This window comes from Leopardus geoffroyi, chromosome B1 (genome assembly GCF_018350155.1).
Source record: "Leopardus geoffroyi isolate Oge1 chromosome B1, O.geoffroyi_Oge1_pat1.0, whole genome shotgun sequence".
Lineage (NCBI taxonomy): Eukaryota > Metazoa > Chordata > Mammalia > Carnivora > Felidae > Leopardus > Leopardus geoffroyi.
The window spans coordinates 98,863,077-98,879,225 of NC_059327.1; the positions used below are offsets into that span (position 1 = coordinate 98,863,077).

The 16,149-nt window shown below is 37.0% G+C and overlaps 1 pseudogene; it reads left to right on the plus strand.

Moving 5' to 3' along the window:
- The first annotated feature begins 6,454 nt into the window (after positions 1–6,454).
- Positions 6,455–15,600, plus strand: LOC123596409 (annotated as a pseudogene).
- Positions 15,601–16,149: the final 549 nt, after the last annotated feature.

The window sequence follows — 16,149 nt, forward strand, 5'->3', positions numbered from 1 at the left end:
TTTAAAAAGACCCAGCAGACACATTTATAGTTTCCAATATCTGAGGCCAAATCACCTCTCCATGTAGGGTGTTTCCAGACTAGTCTTTACAAATGAAATGGAAAGAGTGAGCGGATATATAATTCTCCTTTGTGAGATACCTCAAACATGGGAAGTGGGCATGTGACTTGATCTTCCCATTAAACTCTATGTACTTCCCTTCTAGTCTAATTCAGTCACATATGTATTCAATTAACTGCTCTATCTCACTCTCCCCATCTCCTTACCCATCCCCACATACAAGCCTTAATCTGCAAGGTCATCAGAACTCGAAAATATTTCTGTGAATAATTCATTTATCACTTCTATGTACAATTTGTCCAGTCCAATGGAATCCTGAGAATTTTAATGTGATTTATGATCCTTGTTTATTCATAAGGTTTATCACATTCTTCAAATATGTACTAGGAGGTCCAATACCATATTCATTTTTTTTCTTCTCTTCATTATTAATCTTTAAATAGCCAAGAACCTGTAGTTGGAGACACTGTTATATAGAGTTTTAAAACTTACTTAGAAAGAAGGGATTGCTAAATTGGATCAATTTTAGCTGAAAATGTGCTGATTAACTTAATGACTCTCACTCTTAACAATTTAAATAACTTTAAAGATATATATTTAAAAAAAACAGAAATATTGGTATTTTTTTTCTTTCCTATCCATTGTTATTTACACATTTACTAACTTTTGTTGAAGGTAATCGTCAACACAAAAACGAAAATGTCGTAAATGTATAGCTTGATGAATTTCACAAAATGAACACACCTGTGTAGCCAACTTCCAGATCCATAAACAGAACAGCATCAGGAACACCTCCTTTTCAGAAATCTCACGTGGTGGCAAATGTAGGGGCACCTGACATCCACTTGAGTTTTCTTTTCTTCATCTGTAAAGTGAGTGGAATAACAAATATGCCGAAAAAGTGCTCTATAAATGTGATCAACTCCATTGAAACATGTTGTAAACCACAGCAAGTTGCACAAATGAAAAGTACTATTTTAATTTTCTGTTACTACAAAGTACCCATTGCAGAATTCACCTTGGAAAAATGATCAGACTTGGCTCCACCATGAAGAAGAAGGAGTGTTGCTAGGGAATGCCAGCAGGCTGCCTTCCAACAGCCCTCTTAGAGTCTCATTACCTTGGTAGATTTGCCTGGCTCTCAGTCTGGCCCTCAGCCGTTCCAGACTCTGAAATCTAGTTGTCTATTGCTAAGGGGCCTAGTGATATTAAATAAGCTCAAGAGACTGATTTTAAAAATCAAAGCCTTGATTTATTAATTTACAATGAGGGGACCAGGCACTTGAGTCTTCTGGCCAGAACATTCTCTCCCCACTGATACTCCTTTGGGGAAGCTACACTGTATTCATTAGCTTGCTTAGAGAGCATGGTTTCGGAATAAGAATTAGGTGAGAGGAATCTCCTTCTATACTGTGTGATATTGGGTCAGTACTTTTTTGTACCAGTGCAACCCTGCACTTTGACTATTCTCTTCAGGCCAACTCAGCTGCCAATCCCATGAGGAAGCACTCTGAAGCCTCCAGATTCCAAGAAAGGAAAAATGCAGTATTTTAGATTCTCAATTTAAAAATCAATTTAGGGGCACCTGGGTGGCTCAGTTAAGCATCCCTCTTCGGCTCAGGTCATGATCTCACAGCTCGTGAGTTCAAGCCCCGTGTGGGACTGTGCTGACAGCTCAGAGTCTGGAGCCTGCTTCGGATTCTGTGTCTCCCTCTCTCCCTGCCCCTCCTCCCCCTGGCTCACACTCTGTCTCTCGTGCGCTCTCTCTCTCTCAAATATAAATAAACATTTACATTTTTTTAAATAAACAAATAATAAAATAAAAATTGATTTATAAGTCTCATGTGGGCTCACCTGCAGCACAACCTCTCTGACCTGGTGACCACCCTCCTCTCTGGCAGAGGGTATGCATGCCTGACTGGAACACCCAAAGGCTCTATTTTCCTTTTCTTCTCTTCCTCGATGTGGTACTTCTGAATGTTTACTTTTGGAGCTAATCTTCTTTATTTTGTATAATTAATAGAGGAAGAGTAGAGGTTCAGATACATAACTGAGTTCAGATACATAACTGAGATGGAAGCTTGTACCCCTGAAGGTAAATGCCAACTGACCATCAAAAGCTCAAAGTTAGAGAAGTGCTTCAGAGACTTGTTAGTAGAATCACTAGTAGATCACTTCTCAGACTCAGCACTTAGGTGGGTAATGACCTCCATCTTCTTTTGCCTCTGACCTCTCTTATTTGTATGCTTCCCTGCTTTAGCAATCCTCACCCTATCCCAAACCCTCAGCTAATTGAGCAGCTGTTTCCTTAATAATGTTAATATTTTCAAACTGTCATGTACTTCTGGAGACATTCTTGTCCTTTGTAATCATTATTTTTTGAATGTCTGAACATTATATGTTCATTTTATGTTCATTATATATTGACTCTGAGTTTTTGAGCTCACAATTGACAATACCGATAATACTTTTAATCTGTTCTGTGGCAAACTTCACTTTTATGATATTTATGTATGTATGTATGTATTTCAAAAATTTATTTAAATTCTGGATAGTTAACACAGTGTGTAATATTGATTTTAGTAGTAGAATTTAGTGATTCATCACTTACATGTAACACCAAGTGCTCAACACTAGTGCCCTCCTTAGTACCCATCACCCATCTAGCCCATCACCCCACCCACCTCCCTCCATTAGCCCTCAGTTTGTTCTCTATTGCAAAGAGTCTCCTATGGTTTGTCTCCCTCTCTTTTTTTCCCCTTCCCATATATTCATCTGTTTTGATTCCTAAATTCCACATATGAGTGAAATCATATGGCATTTGTTTTTCTCTGACTGACTTAGTTCATTAGCATAATATACCCTAGCTCCACCCACATCATTGCAAATGGCAAGCTTTCATTCATTATATATATATATATATATATATATGTATATATATATATATATATATATATATATGTCACTTCTTTTTAATCTATTCATCAGTTGATGGACATTTGGGTGCTCTCCATAGTTTGGCTCTTGTTGACAATGCTGCTATAAACACCGGGGTATATGTAACACTTTGAATCTGTATTTTTTTTATCCTTTGGGTAAATACCTAATAGTACAATTGCTGGATTGTAGGGTAGTTCTATTTTTAACTTCTAGAGGAAACTCCATAGTGTTTTTCAGAGTGGCTGCACCAGTTTGTATTCCCACCAAGGGAGTAAAAGTGTTCCCCTTTCTCTGCATTATCACCAACACTCGCTGTTTCTTGTGTTGTGAATTTTAGCCATTCCGACCGGTGTGAGGTGGTATCTCATCATGGTTTTTATTTGTATTTCCCTGATGATGAGTGATGTTGAGCATCTTCTCATGCGTCTATGACCTACATTTAGATCATTTCTAATACAGAGCTCTTTGAGGATTTATCACCATAAGTGTAGGGGCACCTGGGTGGCTCAGTCAGTTAAGTGTCTGACTCTTGATCTCAGCTCAGGTCATGTTCCCATGGTTTGGGGGTTCCATGTTGGGCCCTGTGCTGACAGTGGGGAGACTGCTTGGGATTCTCTTTCTCCCTCTCTCTCTGCTCCTCCCCTGTGCATGAGCACATACATGCATGCTCCCTCTCACACAAAATAAATAAATACACTTAAAAAAAATAATAAATGTAAAGCACTGAAGCTGGAACCTGACACTATTCATGGATGTGCTCCAAAACCACAGTTTGATCAAATGCAAAATGGCTAATGTTAAAAATCAATACTTGATATTTGTGATTTTGGATTTTTTCCTCTTCATGAATTTTTGAGCCATTAAATTTGATATTTTTCCTTAAATTCACCCTCACAATATGTTAAGAATACCAAAATCAGATTGTTCTTGAGAGACCTAAAAAAGTATTCAATGACAAAGTATTAAAAGCAAACTTTACAGGTTATTTTTCCACTTATAATGCTGATATACCAAGTAATTCTAAAAGATTGGAATTATGATAAAACATATTTGGTACCATACCATTTTAAAACAAAAACCTTTAGTGGCTCAAAAAGATTGAGATGTTCTCCCTAATTTTTAAGCTAATCCACTGTTGTCACTTTAATCATAAAATACTTGTCAGGACGCCTTAGCCAAGTCGGCTAACTCTTGATTTCAACTCAGGTCGTGATCTCATGGTTGTAAATGGAGCACCACATGCAGCTTCCCACTGAGCACGGAGCCTGCTTGAGATTCTCCCTCTCTCTGCCCCTTCCCAACTTGTGCTTGCATGCACACTCTCTCTCAAAATAAATAAATAAACATTTAAAAAGTCTCTACTTATCCATTTTAAAGCTCTTAAATTTTTTAAAACAAAATTTACAGCACCACAATCATCAAATATGACAATATTTTTTTCCTTTTGTAAAAAATATACATGTATACTTAAAATGACCGAATTTCAACATAAATATACATAATGAGATTTTTCCCTTCAAGTTATATCAAGAATGCTTTCAAATTTGAAAGTACATATTTAATTATTAATAATATACCCAAATAACAAAAAAATATTAATATCATTAATAGTAATTAGATGTGATCATAATTATTATTGATCATAAACAAGTTCAGAGTTGTCAGAAAGGAACTGCAGTGGGCAGTCAGCTGTTTGGCAATCCAAGGGCCAGTGCAAAAGCTATGGTCAAATGACAAGCTTTTGCTAATTTCCTGGGGGGGTTTGGTTAATTTTATCCACAAAGCCAAAATTTAGAGAATTTCTAAGTAAGAAGCATTCAGGAAGCTCTCATAATTATCGGTCATGTATATGTGTTTCTGCATGTACATAACAATTTTCTATTAATACTTAAAAATTAAGCAATAAACATACATTTCAAAGCACCACATATTTTTTATGTTGGTTTGAATTCAAGATTCAAAACAACCAATATTTTACAAATCTAAAGTAAAGTTTAAAAATACTAAATCCTGAGTGTTTTAAAATACTATCCCTTAAAAAGAAACTAAAGTATTTCAGAAAGGATTATTTGCAGACCACACACTACAAATAATTTTAGTTGACCCATTTTAAATGTTTAAATCTGAGAGAATCCTATAACTCACTTAATATTTAAGCATCCAAGGCTTTCCTTCTCCTCTGGATTCCTCTTATTTGAAAACAGAATGTCACTCTTAGGATAATTCGATAAATGTTGTGTCAGCAGTTTTTAGAAAAAGTCTTCTGTTGTAACAAAACTGCCAGACGCTAAACAGACAAAGTCTCAGAATAATTGATATGGACAACAGAAGTAAGAATTTTGACTCCCAGTGGGCAAGCCACCTGTACAAACAACACTTCTAACTTCAATTTGAGTTGCTGGCTTCTGAACACTCAATTATTTAGGGCATTCAGAGGATTTCATTAATACAAGAAATGCCTACAGGCCTGAATTACAAAGGTGGTCTTTATCATTAAAGATTGGGGTTCAGTAATAAGAATTGCTAATGCTATGTGGATGACAAATGATTTTTCTCCACCAGAACTAGAATTCCTCCCTTTTTAAAAGTATTTTAATATGTTCTTCTTCAGAATGTTTTAATGCTATTTTGCCTTGAAATCTTCAGTCAGACGTTTTTAGAGGCAGAATATAAAAGGACAGAAAATGACCATCCAGATGTTTCCACATTCCAAGGTTGTCACAGCATTGCCATCCAGACAAAGTCTGTTCTGGATTCTTAAGAAATTAGTTCGGATTAGAGGGGTGAACTACTTGCACAGAGTTCTCTTTTAGCATTAATATGCTTTGTAGAGCCTCTTATTACAATGAATTGACTTAGATCCCCTGTCTCATACTTAAAGCGACAAATAATTTGTTTGGTTTTGTTTCACTAAAGAGTAAGGATTTAAGTACTTTTAGAATCCAGTTTTAAATTGTAAAACAATTTTAGATTTACAGAAAATTGTGAAGGTGGTACAGAGAGTTCCCAGATCTTGCACCTATTTTCTCTTAGTAACATGTTACATTAGCATACCACATTTGTTATAATTACTGAACCAGTGGAGATATATTATTATTAACTGAAATCCATAGCTTATTCAGACTTCCATAGTTTTTTGTTTTTTTTTTAATTTTTTTTTTCAACGTTTATTTATTTTTGGGACAGAGAGAGACAGAGCATGAACGGGGGAGGGGCAGAGAGAGAGGGAGACACAGAATCGAAAACAGGCTCCAGGCTCTGAGCCATCAGCCCACAGCCCGACGCGGGGCTGGAACCCACGGACCGCGAGATCGTGACCTGGCTGAAGTCGGACGCTTAACCGACTGCGCCACCCAGGCGCCCCCCCACTAAGAAGCAGACTTCCATAGTTTTTACCTAATGTTCTTTTTATGTTCAGGATCCCATCTAGGATCCTACATTATATTGAGTTATCATGTACCCTCATGTGCTCACGGCTGCGACAGTTTCTCAGACTTTTCTTGTCTTTGATGTCCTTGACAGTTCTGAGGGTACTGGTCAGGTAATTTGAGCAATGTCTCGCAACAGAAATTTGTCTGATTTTTTTCTCATAATTATACTAGGTATGGAGTTTGAGGAAGAAGACCACAGCAATGAAATACTATTTTCATATCTTATCAAGGATACATGACTTATTACTGCTCATGTTGATCTTAAGTTCCTGCCTCAGGCAGTGTTTTTCATGTTTCTCCAATAAAATGTTATTCTTTCCCACCCTGTCCCCTTTCTGTACTGTCTTCCTTGGAAGGAAGTCACTATGTGCAGCCTGCATATGAAAGGTCGGGAGTGATTCACCAACTCCTTGAGGGCTCGTTATCTATACAAATTATTTGGAATTCTTCTGCACAAGAGATTTGTCTCTTCTCATTCATTCATTCATTCATTCAATCATTCAATCATTCATTTGTATCTGTATGCACTTTTTGTACTGGGTTATAATCCAATACTGCTTTTCTTATTTTTTTGCTCAAATTATTTCAGTCCTGGCCTTTAGGATCTCTTCGGGTGTCCCATATACCTCATATATCTCTTATACCTCATGTCTGTGCTTGTATATGGAGGTCTTTTCTTAGTTTCTGATGTTACAAGGTGCTGTAGGCTCATCATGTATATTTTCTGCACGAATACTAAAATCAGTCTTTCTTCAAGGAGTTTGGTTTCTGTTATTGGAGAACAGTGTTAGAAACTGAGATCTGGGTGTTATGTATGCACATAGCTATATATCATTGAAACCAGGTCCTCTCAATCAACAGTGTAAGGAAATGTATTTATGTATGTATGCTAACCCCTGAATCTATACATATCTGTACTTGTATATGTAAATATCTGCCTATAGTAAACTAAATCTGCATGTGTTTTGAGGACTCCACGTCTAACTCATTACCAGATGGATCATTCCAGCCTCCTTCTCTTGCTTGTCTGCAAACTACCAATAAGAAACCTGGATTCAAACCACCTTTATCCATTGACTTAATCTCAGTATACACGGAGTGGTTACAGAATTGTTAACCTGTATACCTATAGGAAACAAAGTGTTCAACTAGACCACAGTGATAATGTATAATTCCTCTTGACTTTAGTCATGAAAACTTCACTCATTTTCCAAGTTACTCAGGCTACCAACGTGTTTGAAGTTGTTTCATATATTTGTAATACGTGAGATTCTTTTATAGCATTCCACATTTCATCCTGGGAACCCCCAGTCTCCTATTTTTTTTTTTTTTTGAAATTTACATACATTAAGGTTTATTTTTTATGTTGTAAAGTTCTATTTTAACAATTACACAGTTTCATGTATCTACCATGACTGTATCATTTAGAACATTTTCACTGCCCTAAAAAAATCCCCTGTGCTTTACTTATTCAACCTTCTTCTCCCCCACAAACTCCTGACAACTACTGGTATTTATGCAATTTTTATAATTTTGTCTTTTCCATAGGTCATATCATTAGAATTACAGATTTTGTAGCCTTTTCAGACTGACTTCTTTCACTTAAAAATATGCATTTAAGTTTCATCCATTGCTGAGATGCCTAGCTGTCTCAGTCAGTAGAACATGCAACTCTTGATCTCAGGGTCATGAGTCCAAGCCCCATGTTGGGCATAAGGCCTACTTTTAAAAACTAATTAATGTGGGTGCCTGGGTGGCTTGGTGGGTTAAGCGTCCAACTTCGGCTCAGGTCATGAATTTACGGTCTGTGAGTGTGAGCCCCGTGTCAGGCTCTGTGCTGACATCTCGGAGCCTGGAACATGCGTCAGATTCTGTGTCTCCCTCTCTCTGCCCCTCGTCTGCTTGTGCTCTCTCTCTGTCTCTCAAATATAAAACAAAAAAAATAAAAAATAAAAAAACTAAATAATGTAATTCACTTTAATTAATTAAAGATCAATTAGTCAATTAATCAACTGGTTAATTAGTTAAGTGATTGGTTATTTAAATGAATTAATTAGTTGATTAATTAATTAAACATAACTAAAAAATATTCATTCATTGCTTTCCCTGCCTTAATAGCTGATTTCTTTTTATGGCTGAATAATATTCCATTGTATAAATGTAGCAGTTTATCTGTTGGTTGCTTCCAGTTTTTGGCAATTATTCATAAAGCATGCAGGTTTTAGAGTGGAAAAACTTTTCAAATCATTAAGCTAAATACTTTAGAAGAAGGGGTGCTGTATCATACGGTAAAATTATGTTTAGATTTGTAAGAAACTGGCAAATTTTCTCCTAGAGTGGATGTGTCATTTTCAATTACTCCCAGAAATGAATGAGAGTTTTGTTGCTCTGCTTTCTTGGCAGTTATTGATATTGTCAGTGTTTAGGATTTTTGCCATTCTAATTAATGTGTAGTTGATATCTTGTTATTTTAATGTGTAATCCTCTGATGACAATAATGTTAATATGTTTACATGTGTATTTTGCCACCTGTATATCTTTTTTGGTAAGGTCTGTTCAGATCTTTTACCCACTTTTTAAAAAATGATTATACATTTTCTATTTGTTGAACTTTAAGAGTTCTTTGTATATTTTGGATATGAGTCCTTTATTAGATATGTGTTTCGCCACTGGTTTCTCCCAGTCTTTGGATTGTCTTTTCATTCTTTTAATAGTGTCTTTTGCAAAGCAAAACTTCTAATTTTCATAAGGTACTACCTATTCTTTTTCATGGACTATATGTTTGGATCACTTTTTTTGGTGTTTTATCTAAAAACTCATCACCAGAAAAATATTTTTAATAGCTATGTATGGTTTTAAATATTAGATAGTTACTTTGAAATAGTAAGTTTCAAATCTTTTTCTCTTTTTATTTATTTATTTGAAAGAGAGAAAGTTTGAGTGCAAGTAGGGGATGGGGCAGAGGGAGAGAGAGAGAGAGAGAGAGAGAGAGAGAGAGAATCTCAAGTGGGCTCGGTGCTCTGCACTCTGACACAGGGCTTAATCTTACGACCTTAAAATCGTGACCTGAGCTGAAATCAAGATTCGGATGATTGACCAACTAAGCCATCTAAGCACCCAAATCTCTTTCTCTTTCATTTTTCCTTCACTGCTCTCTTTTCACTTTCCTCACTCTTTTTTGTGTTCTCTTTCTCTGTTTTCCTCTTTTCTCTCTGGCAATAAGTAGGCTAGAACACAAAAAAATGAGCTTGTAAGTCAATTATTCTTTAATTTATCCATTTTCTTCTATGGATTTAAAAAAATATTTATTTTTGAGAGAGTGTGAGCAGGGGAGGGGCAGAAAGAGAGGGGGAGAGAGGACCTGAAGTTGGCTCTGCACTGACAGCAGTGAGTCCCATGCTGCACTTGAATGCACAAACCCTGAGATCATGACCTGAGCTCAAGTCGGACGCTCACCTGACTGAGCCACCAGGCACCCCTCTTCTGTGGAATTTTTACATACATTTTAGAAATATTCTTTTGTGATCTAAAGATCATCTGTATGCTAGTTGGTTGGTAGTAAACTGTAGCAATAATTAAAGGATGTTCTAATAATGTGCCAATTAATAAAAATCAATATTTGATTAATTATCAATGTAATTGTCATTATAATTAATTATCAATAGAATAAATACATGTTATCCTGTAAATTATAAATACTTATTCAAAGACAAGTATGTTCTCAAAATGAATTCCCTATGAATGAACACAAAGCTAGTATTTGTCATGTCCCCCCTCCTAGTTTGGCTCTCAAAAATCTAATTGAGGATAGAGTGCAATTAGCAAATTAAAATGAATTAAAAAAAACTATATTACATTAAGTTTAATCAAATGTAAGAAAACCATGCTAATGCCATATACAGTGTAATGGTTGGTGAATGTGAGAGCAATGAGCACTGCTGTATTGGTGGTAGGTTTCTGTTCATTTGTTTAAATGTTTATTTTTGAGAGAGAGAGAGAGAGAGACAGAATACAAGTGGGGGAAGGGCAGAGATAGAGGGAGACAGAATACACGTGGGGGAGGGGCAGAGAGAGAGGGAGACACGGAAACTAAAGCAGACTCCAGGCTCCGATCTGTCAGCACAGAGCCTGATGCGGGGCTCGAACTCACAGACTGCAAGATCATGACCTGAGCTGAAGTCGGCCACTCAACCTACTGAGCCACCCAGGTGCCCCTTGGTGGAAGGTTTTGAAGAAAGCAGAGCTTGTGCTTGCCACAGAAGATGATTATAATGTAGATCGTCCAAGTTAAGAAGAAGGGATGCTCCAAACGAAGGAAAACATGAACAAAAGCATTGACTTGAAGTTGAAAATGCGATACTCATTGGGCAGGTATAGCACAACTCCAATTAATCAAATGGCTTTTAAAATCAGTGTGTCAAGTAGATTGGTAGGTTACATGTGTTTATGTAGGAGCCTGAAGTTTTTTTTAATCGATGGTTAATGCAACACAAAGAATCTTTAAGACACACTTTGACTATTGAGGCCTCTGTTATGATGTAGTTAGGACACTGAAACCCTCTGACAAGAGCATATGGCATTCTCTTGTCCCCCGTGATTGGCTCAGATGTGGAAATATAATCTAATTGGATCTAGCAGAGGGAAATTTATGATTTTAATTTGATAGTATTTGGAAGAAAATTCTCCCTTCTGAGTAGTATGATTACAGATGGGGCATTTGAATTTCTCCAGTTGCTTTAGCTCCGTGAAAGATCAGACCAGCCAATAGAGAAAGGTAACACCAAGAGGATCACAAGGCAGCAGAGCCAGAAAACTGATCAAAGGGTACTTGGAGCCTGGCCTACTTCTGGATTGTTGTGTTAATTGAGCCAATAAATCCCGTGATGTGCCTTCTTGCAGGTACTCAGAAAATCTTTTATTTTCTCTCACATCCCACATATAGCCTCATATTAGGAAATTATTTTTGTTCTACCTTCAAAGTATGTTTAGACCCTACTACTTCTCACATCTCTACCCTGTCTCCCTGAACCAGATCAGCATCAGCCATCACCTGAGTTAATACAACAGGTCCCTAATCAGTCTCCCTTTTTCATCACTGTTCTTTCACAGTCAATTGACGACACAGGTGGTAGTGATCTTTTAAACACAAAATAAGATCTAACTACTTCTCCGCTCAGCGTTCTCTAAAAGCTCCCCATATAGGGAATAAAATCCAAAGGCAAGACAATGGCCTGCTAGGTCCCACAAGGCATGGGGCCTTAATGCTTTTGCAGTATTATCTCTTACCAAAACCCCTTTTTACCCCAGGCCAGGTGGCTTTTTTTTTTTTTTTCCTGTTTCTCAAACAAGTAAAACACACACTCACCTTAGGGCCTTTGCACTTACTGCTTCCTCTGCCTGAAACCTAGTTTCACAAAATATTGCTTTTTCCCTTACTTCACTTGTTTTCCTTACTAGAGAGAAATTGGCTTCCATTTATAACCACACAGTGTCCTCACTGGTACCAGATAATATTTTCATCATCCAGCTTTACATTTATTCAAAGTTTTTGTCACTACTCAAGACACTTTATTTGTTGATTTTATATCCCCTCACCAATCATGTAAGTTTCCTGAGAACAGGATAGCTCTGTTTTCTTTGATGTTTCTAAAACCTGCAGCAGAGAAGGCAACACATAGGATATTTTTTTAAAGTAAGTCAAATCATTCTTCAGGGTAATTAGAGTTGTTCTTATTTCTGTTAATGTCATTTGCTACTAAAAGCACTTTCATTAGATAAATGACAATCTAACTAGTGTTTACTAAATTTAATAAAGACAATATACCACATCTAGAAGAAAAAATATATTATAAATTATGTGATAGTGCTTTAAAGTGACTCTGTATTTAATATTTTCCATTAAAATTAGTATATTATACAGCTAAGAAAAACTGAAATCATTCACAGAAATCTTTTGTATTGAGAAAAGAAAAATAGCTAAGAATGAAACATTCCCTGTTGTAAAAATATGGTGTTTTTTACTTTAAAAAAAAAAAAAAAAAGAAAGAAAAAGAAAAACCTACCACCTTTCTCTACGAGTACAGTTTTAGATTTCACAACAAAATGTTAACAGTGGTATAATTTAAGAGGGATTTGGTTACATAAAAGGTGGGGATTGATGGGTTATATACTTATGGAACTCATCTTAAGTCATCAAGCTCTTTCTTGGGTGCTTTACAAGTATTATCTTATTTAATATTTTCAAACCTCTTTCTGATAAATATTAGTTATTATTTTACAGACGAAAAGAAAAAGAGGTTCTGAAGGAAAAGAAAATTCCCAAGAGCCCACAATTCACACTGACATCCAAATCTAAAGCTTCAAGCATCAAAACTCATTTAAAAAAAATGCTCTTTCCAATAAACATGTAAACCTATTGGTATGCACACAAATATTGTTAAAGTATTGTCTGTGAAGCCCTGTTTGGAAAATATTAAAATCCTTGTATGGTTTGTCAATCTGTCAACTAAAATTTGAAAAAAAAAAAAAAAAACCCTAGCTCAATGCATTTTTTTGTTGAAAAAAAAGAAACTAGCTCAGTGATGTTTTACAGATGAATAATGTTAGCACTGCTCTAATTACTTAAAAATGCATGTAATTATATGAGCACGAAGACTAATAATAGCAAATGATACTTACATATAAAACTACATTAGCAAGTGCTACAGTCACTTGTTAAAATAAATCATATCAAAGGGAAGGGGGAGGAATAGAAAGGCAGACAAGAAACGACAGTGATATTTAAAGTTAACGATGACTAAGAGCTGAACTTTAAGTCTATTTACATATTTCTGGAAGACTGAAACATCAAAAACCACTAACCTGAAATACAGAGGAAACAGAGGAAGAAAATCACTCAACATCGAGAAAACGTTCCTTATAACATTATGTGATAACAGAAAATACTCCATGAACTAAAAAAGAAAAGTATGCATACACTCAACAATGTCATTACGAATGTGTGACAGTAACACTATTTTAGAGACAGGAACACTGAGGTGTAAGTGATAGCTCTTGTTAAGTGGTTACTAGTAAAGTAAGATACAAAATAAAATCGGCATGCGTCCCAGGTTGTGGTTTTCTGTTCTGGAGCCGGAAGGTCCTGCCAGACGGGGTCTGAAGATGACCGGCATTTGAGCTTCCAGCCATGTGAATATCTAAAACTCCCTGGCAGTGAGAATTCAGTCAAGAACCAGACACTAGGCTCAGGCACCAACAGCCACCAGTGGTATGGTCACAACCAGGCCAGAAGAATCTAGTGTCACCACCCTGCCCCCATGCTATAATCATCAAAGGAGTAAATGCTTGTTGAATAGACTCCTAAGTGCCAGGTGCTGTATGAGCCCCTCCTGAGGGGCTCAATTTTGGAACTCCACATCTGCAACATCACCCCCATTTGCTCCTTCAGAGATTTTGGAGCCAGACTTTTGGGATATAAGCCTGCCACTGAGTTCACTCTAGAAGGAAAAAAAATACAGCAACGATAATAACGGTAACTACCGGATGAACTCGAGGAATGCCAGAGGCATCTGCAGCTGTTAACAGGCTCCAGTTTAGAATTCAGTAGTCCTGAGGTGGCTGGGTGGCTTAATCAGTTAGGCAACTGACTCTTAATTTCAGCTCAGTTCATGATCTCATGGTTCGTGGGTTCAGGCCCCACATCGGGTTCTAAACTGTGCCAGCATGGAGCCTGCTTGGAATTCTCTCTCCCTCTCTCTCTACCCCTACCCCACTCATTCTCTCTCTCTCTCTCTCTCTCTATCAAAATAAATAAATGAACTTGAAAATAATTGAAGGACCGTTAAAAAATTTATAATAATTCAGTAGTCCTGCAGCAAATGCTGCACCATTTACTCTTTTACTTCTACTCAGCTGGTGGTGGCACTGTTTCGTCTGTTCTGGTATCAACCCAGGAGCTTCCATGGGATTTACTCCAAATAATTTGGGTGGGCCAAGAGCAAAAACTACAACTGCATCAACAACCCTTTCTCTAGGATTGGTTAGACTTATACATAGACCCAGACTCAGACTTACATGTACACTGACACTTACCTACACATAGCTGGTTTGGGAGGTTTGAGTTTCCAAAGTTCAAGCACAACAATCGAAACTTGAACAGGAGGATATGGGCATGACTTTGGCATCTACTGTAGCTACTTCAACTGCGGCCAGTGAAGAACTTAGTGGTATAGATTTTAGTAGCTAATAATATAAAAAGAGTGAGAAAAGAGGAGGATGGCCAGAAGATAACAAAGCACTGAAGGATGAAAACCTTCCTCATGTCCTTTGCCAGGATATGGAAAATCTTAAGACATTTGTGAAGGAACAAAAATCAATACAAAAAAAAAAATAAGCAATGATCAAAGTTTAAGAAGTATTAAGGCTCTGGGGCACCTGCGTGAGTCAATCGATTAAGCATCCGACTCCTCATTTTGGCTCGGGTCATGATCTCAAGATCGTGGGATTGAGCCTTGCTCAGCATGGAGCCTTGCTTAACATGGAGCCTACTTAAGATTCTCTCTCTCTCCCTCTCCCTCTGCCTCTCCTGCACCCCCTCATTAAAAAATTAAAAAAAAAAGATATTAAGGCTTTAAAGTACCTTCTGTCATTGGGTACCTGTGGATGAGCAAAAAAATACTCTTGATATCAACAACTTAAAAATAGAAGTTACTCAGGAGTTAAATAAGGCACATATAGCATTCAGAACCCAGGAACTACTACACAGACTTCAAAATAAAAATACAGCTTCTGCCGACTATGTCCCAACCACAGTTCAGCAGTTCCAGCTATAGCTTCAACAGTACAGACAGCAGATTGAACAACTAGAAAACTGTCTTGTCACTCAAGCAAATAATTGACATATAACCACTCAAGATTTATCAAGGGCTCTGTAGAAAACTTACCAACATTTGTAGCTTTGGCTCTACAACTTCGGTCTATTATTAAAAGTGTAAAAGTGCTCAAAGAGTAATACCTTCTCTATAGAAAAATGTTGGAAAATGGTATAGACATATTTGAAGTCAGGCTAGCAGAAGCTAAGAAATGGCAGAATGCACCCAGAGTTCCTACCAGACCCATGCTTCTCAGTAACATGCACGTGAAGCTGCCATCACGACCTTGGCGACACTAAGCTTAGCAAGGATGGTGACAGGTCCAGAGTTTAGTACAGATTCAACACAAGTATTGGCAATGATCTGCAAGCAAGTGGCGTAGGGTCTTCACACTGAAGATTTTGGAACGAGCTTTTGCTTTAGAAATGCCACTGCCGAGGCCACATTTGGGTTTTGGAAAAATAAATGAACCTTCAGTAATCCCAGGGCAACCTTTGGCATCTCTAGTACATCTTCATGTAACTTCAACAATTCTGGCATCGTGGTCCCCATGGATTGGACCAACAGGGTACCCAGTCCTGTCTCTTGGATCAGAAGGGGAATTCTTTCAGTCGAAGAAACCTCCAACTGGAAACAAAACAAGAAAAATAATTAATATATGAGTCGATGTGTTAGGGGAATCCATGGCAGCATTGTTCATTATGAGCCTATTTTCCTAACCTTGATGCGGTAAATTGCACCTCAGGAGATTTATAAAGTTTTGATATTTTCCCCCTACTCTGGAATTTTGAATTCATACTGATGATAAACTGTTTTCTTGTGAATATAAAGGCCAGTAGTGTATTTTT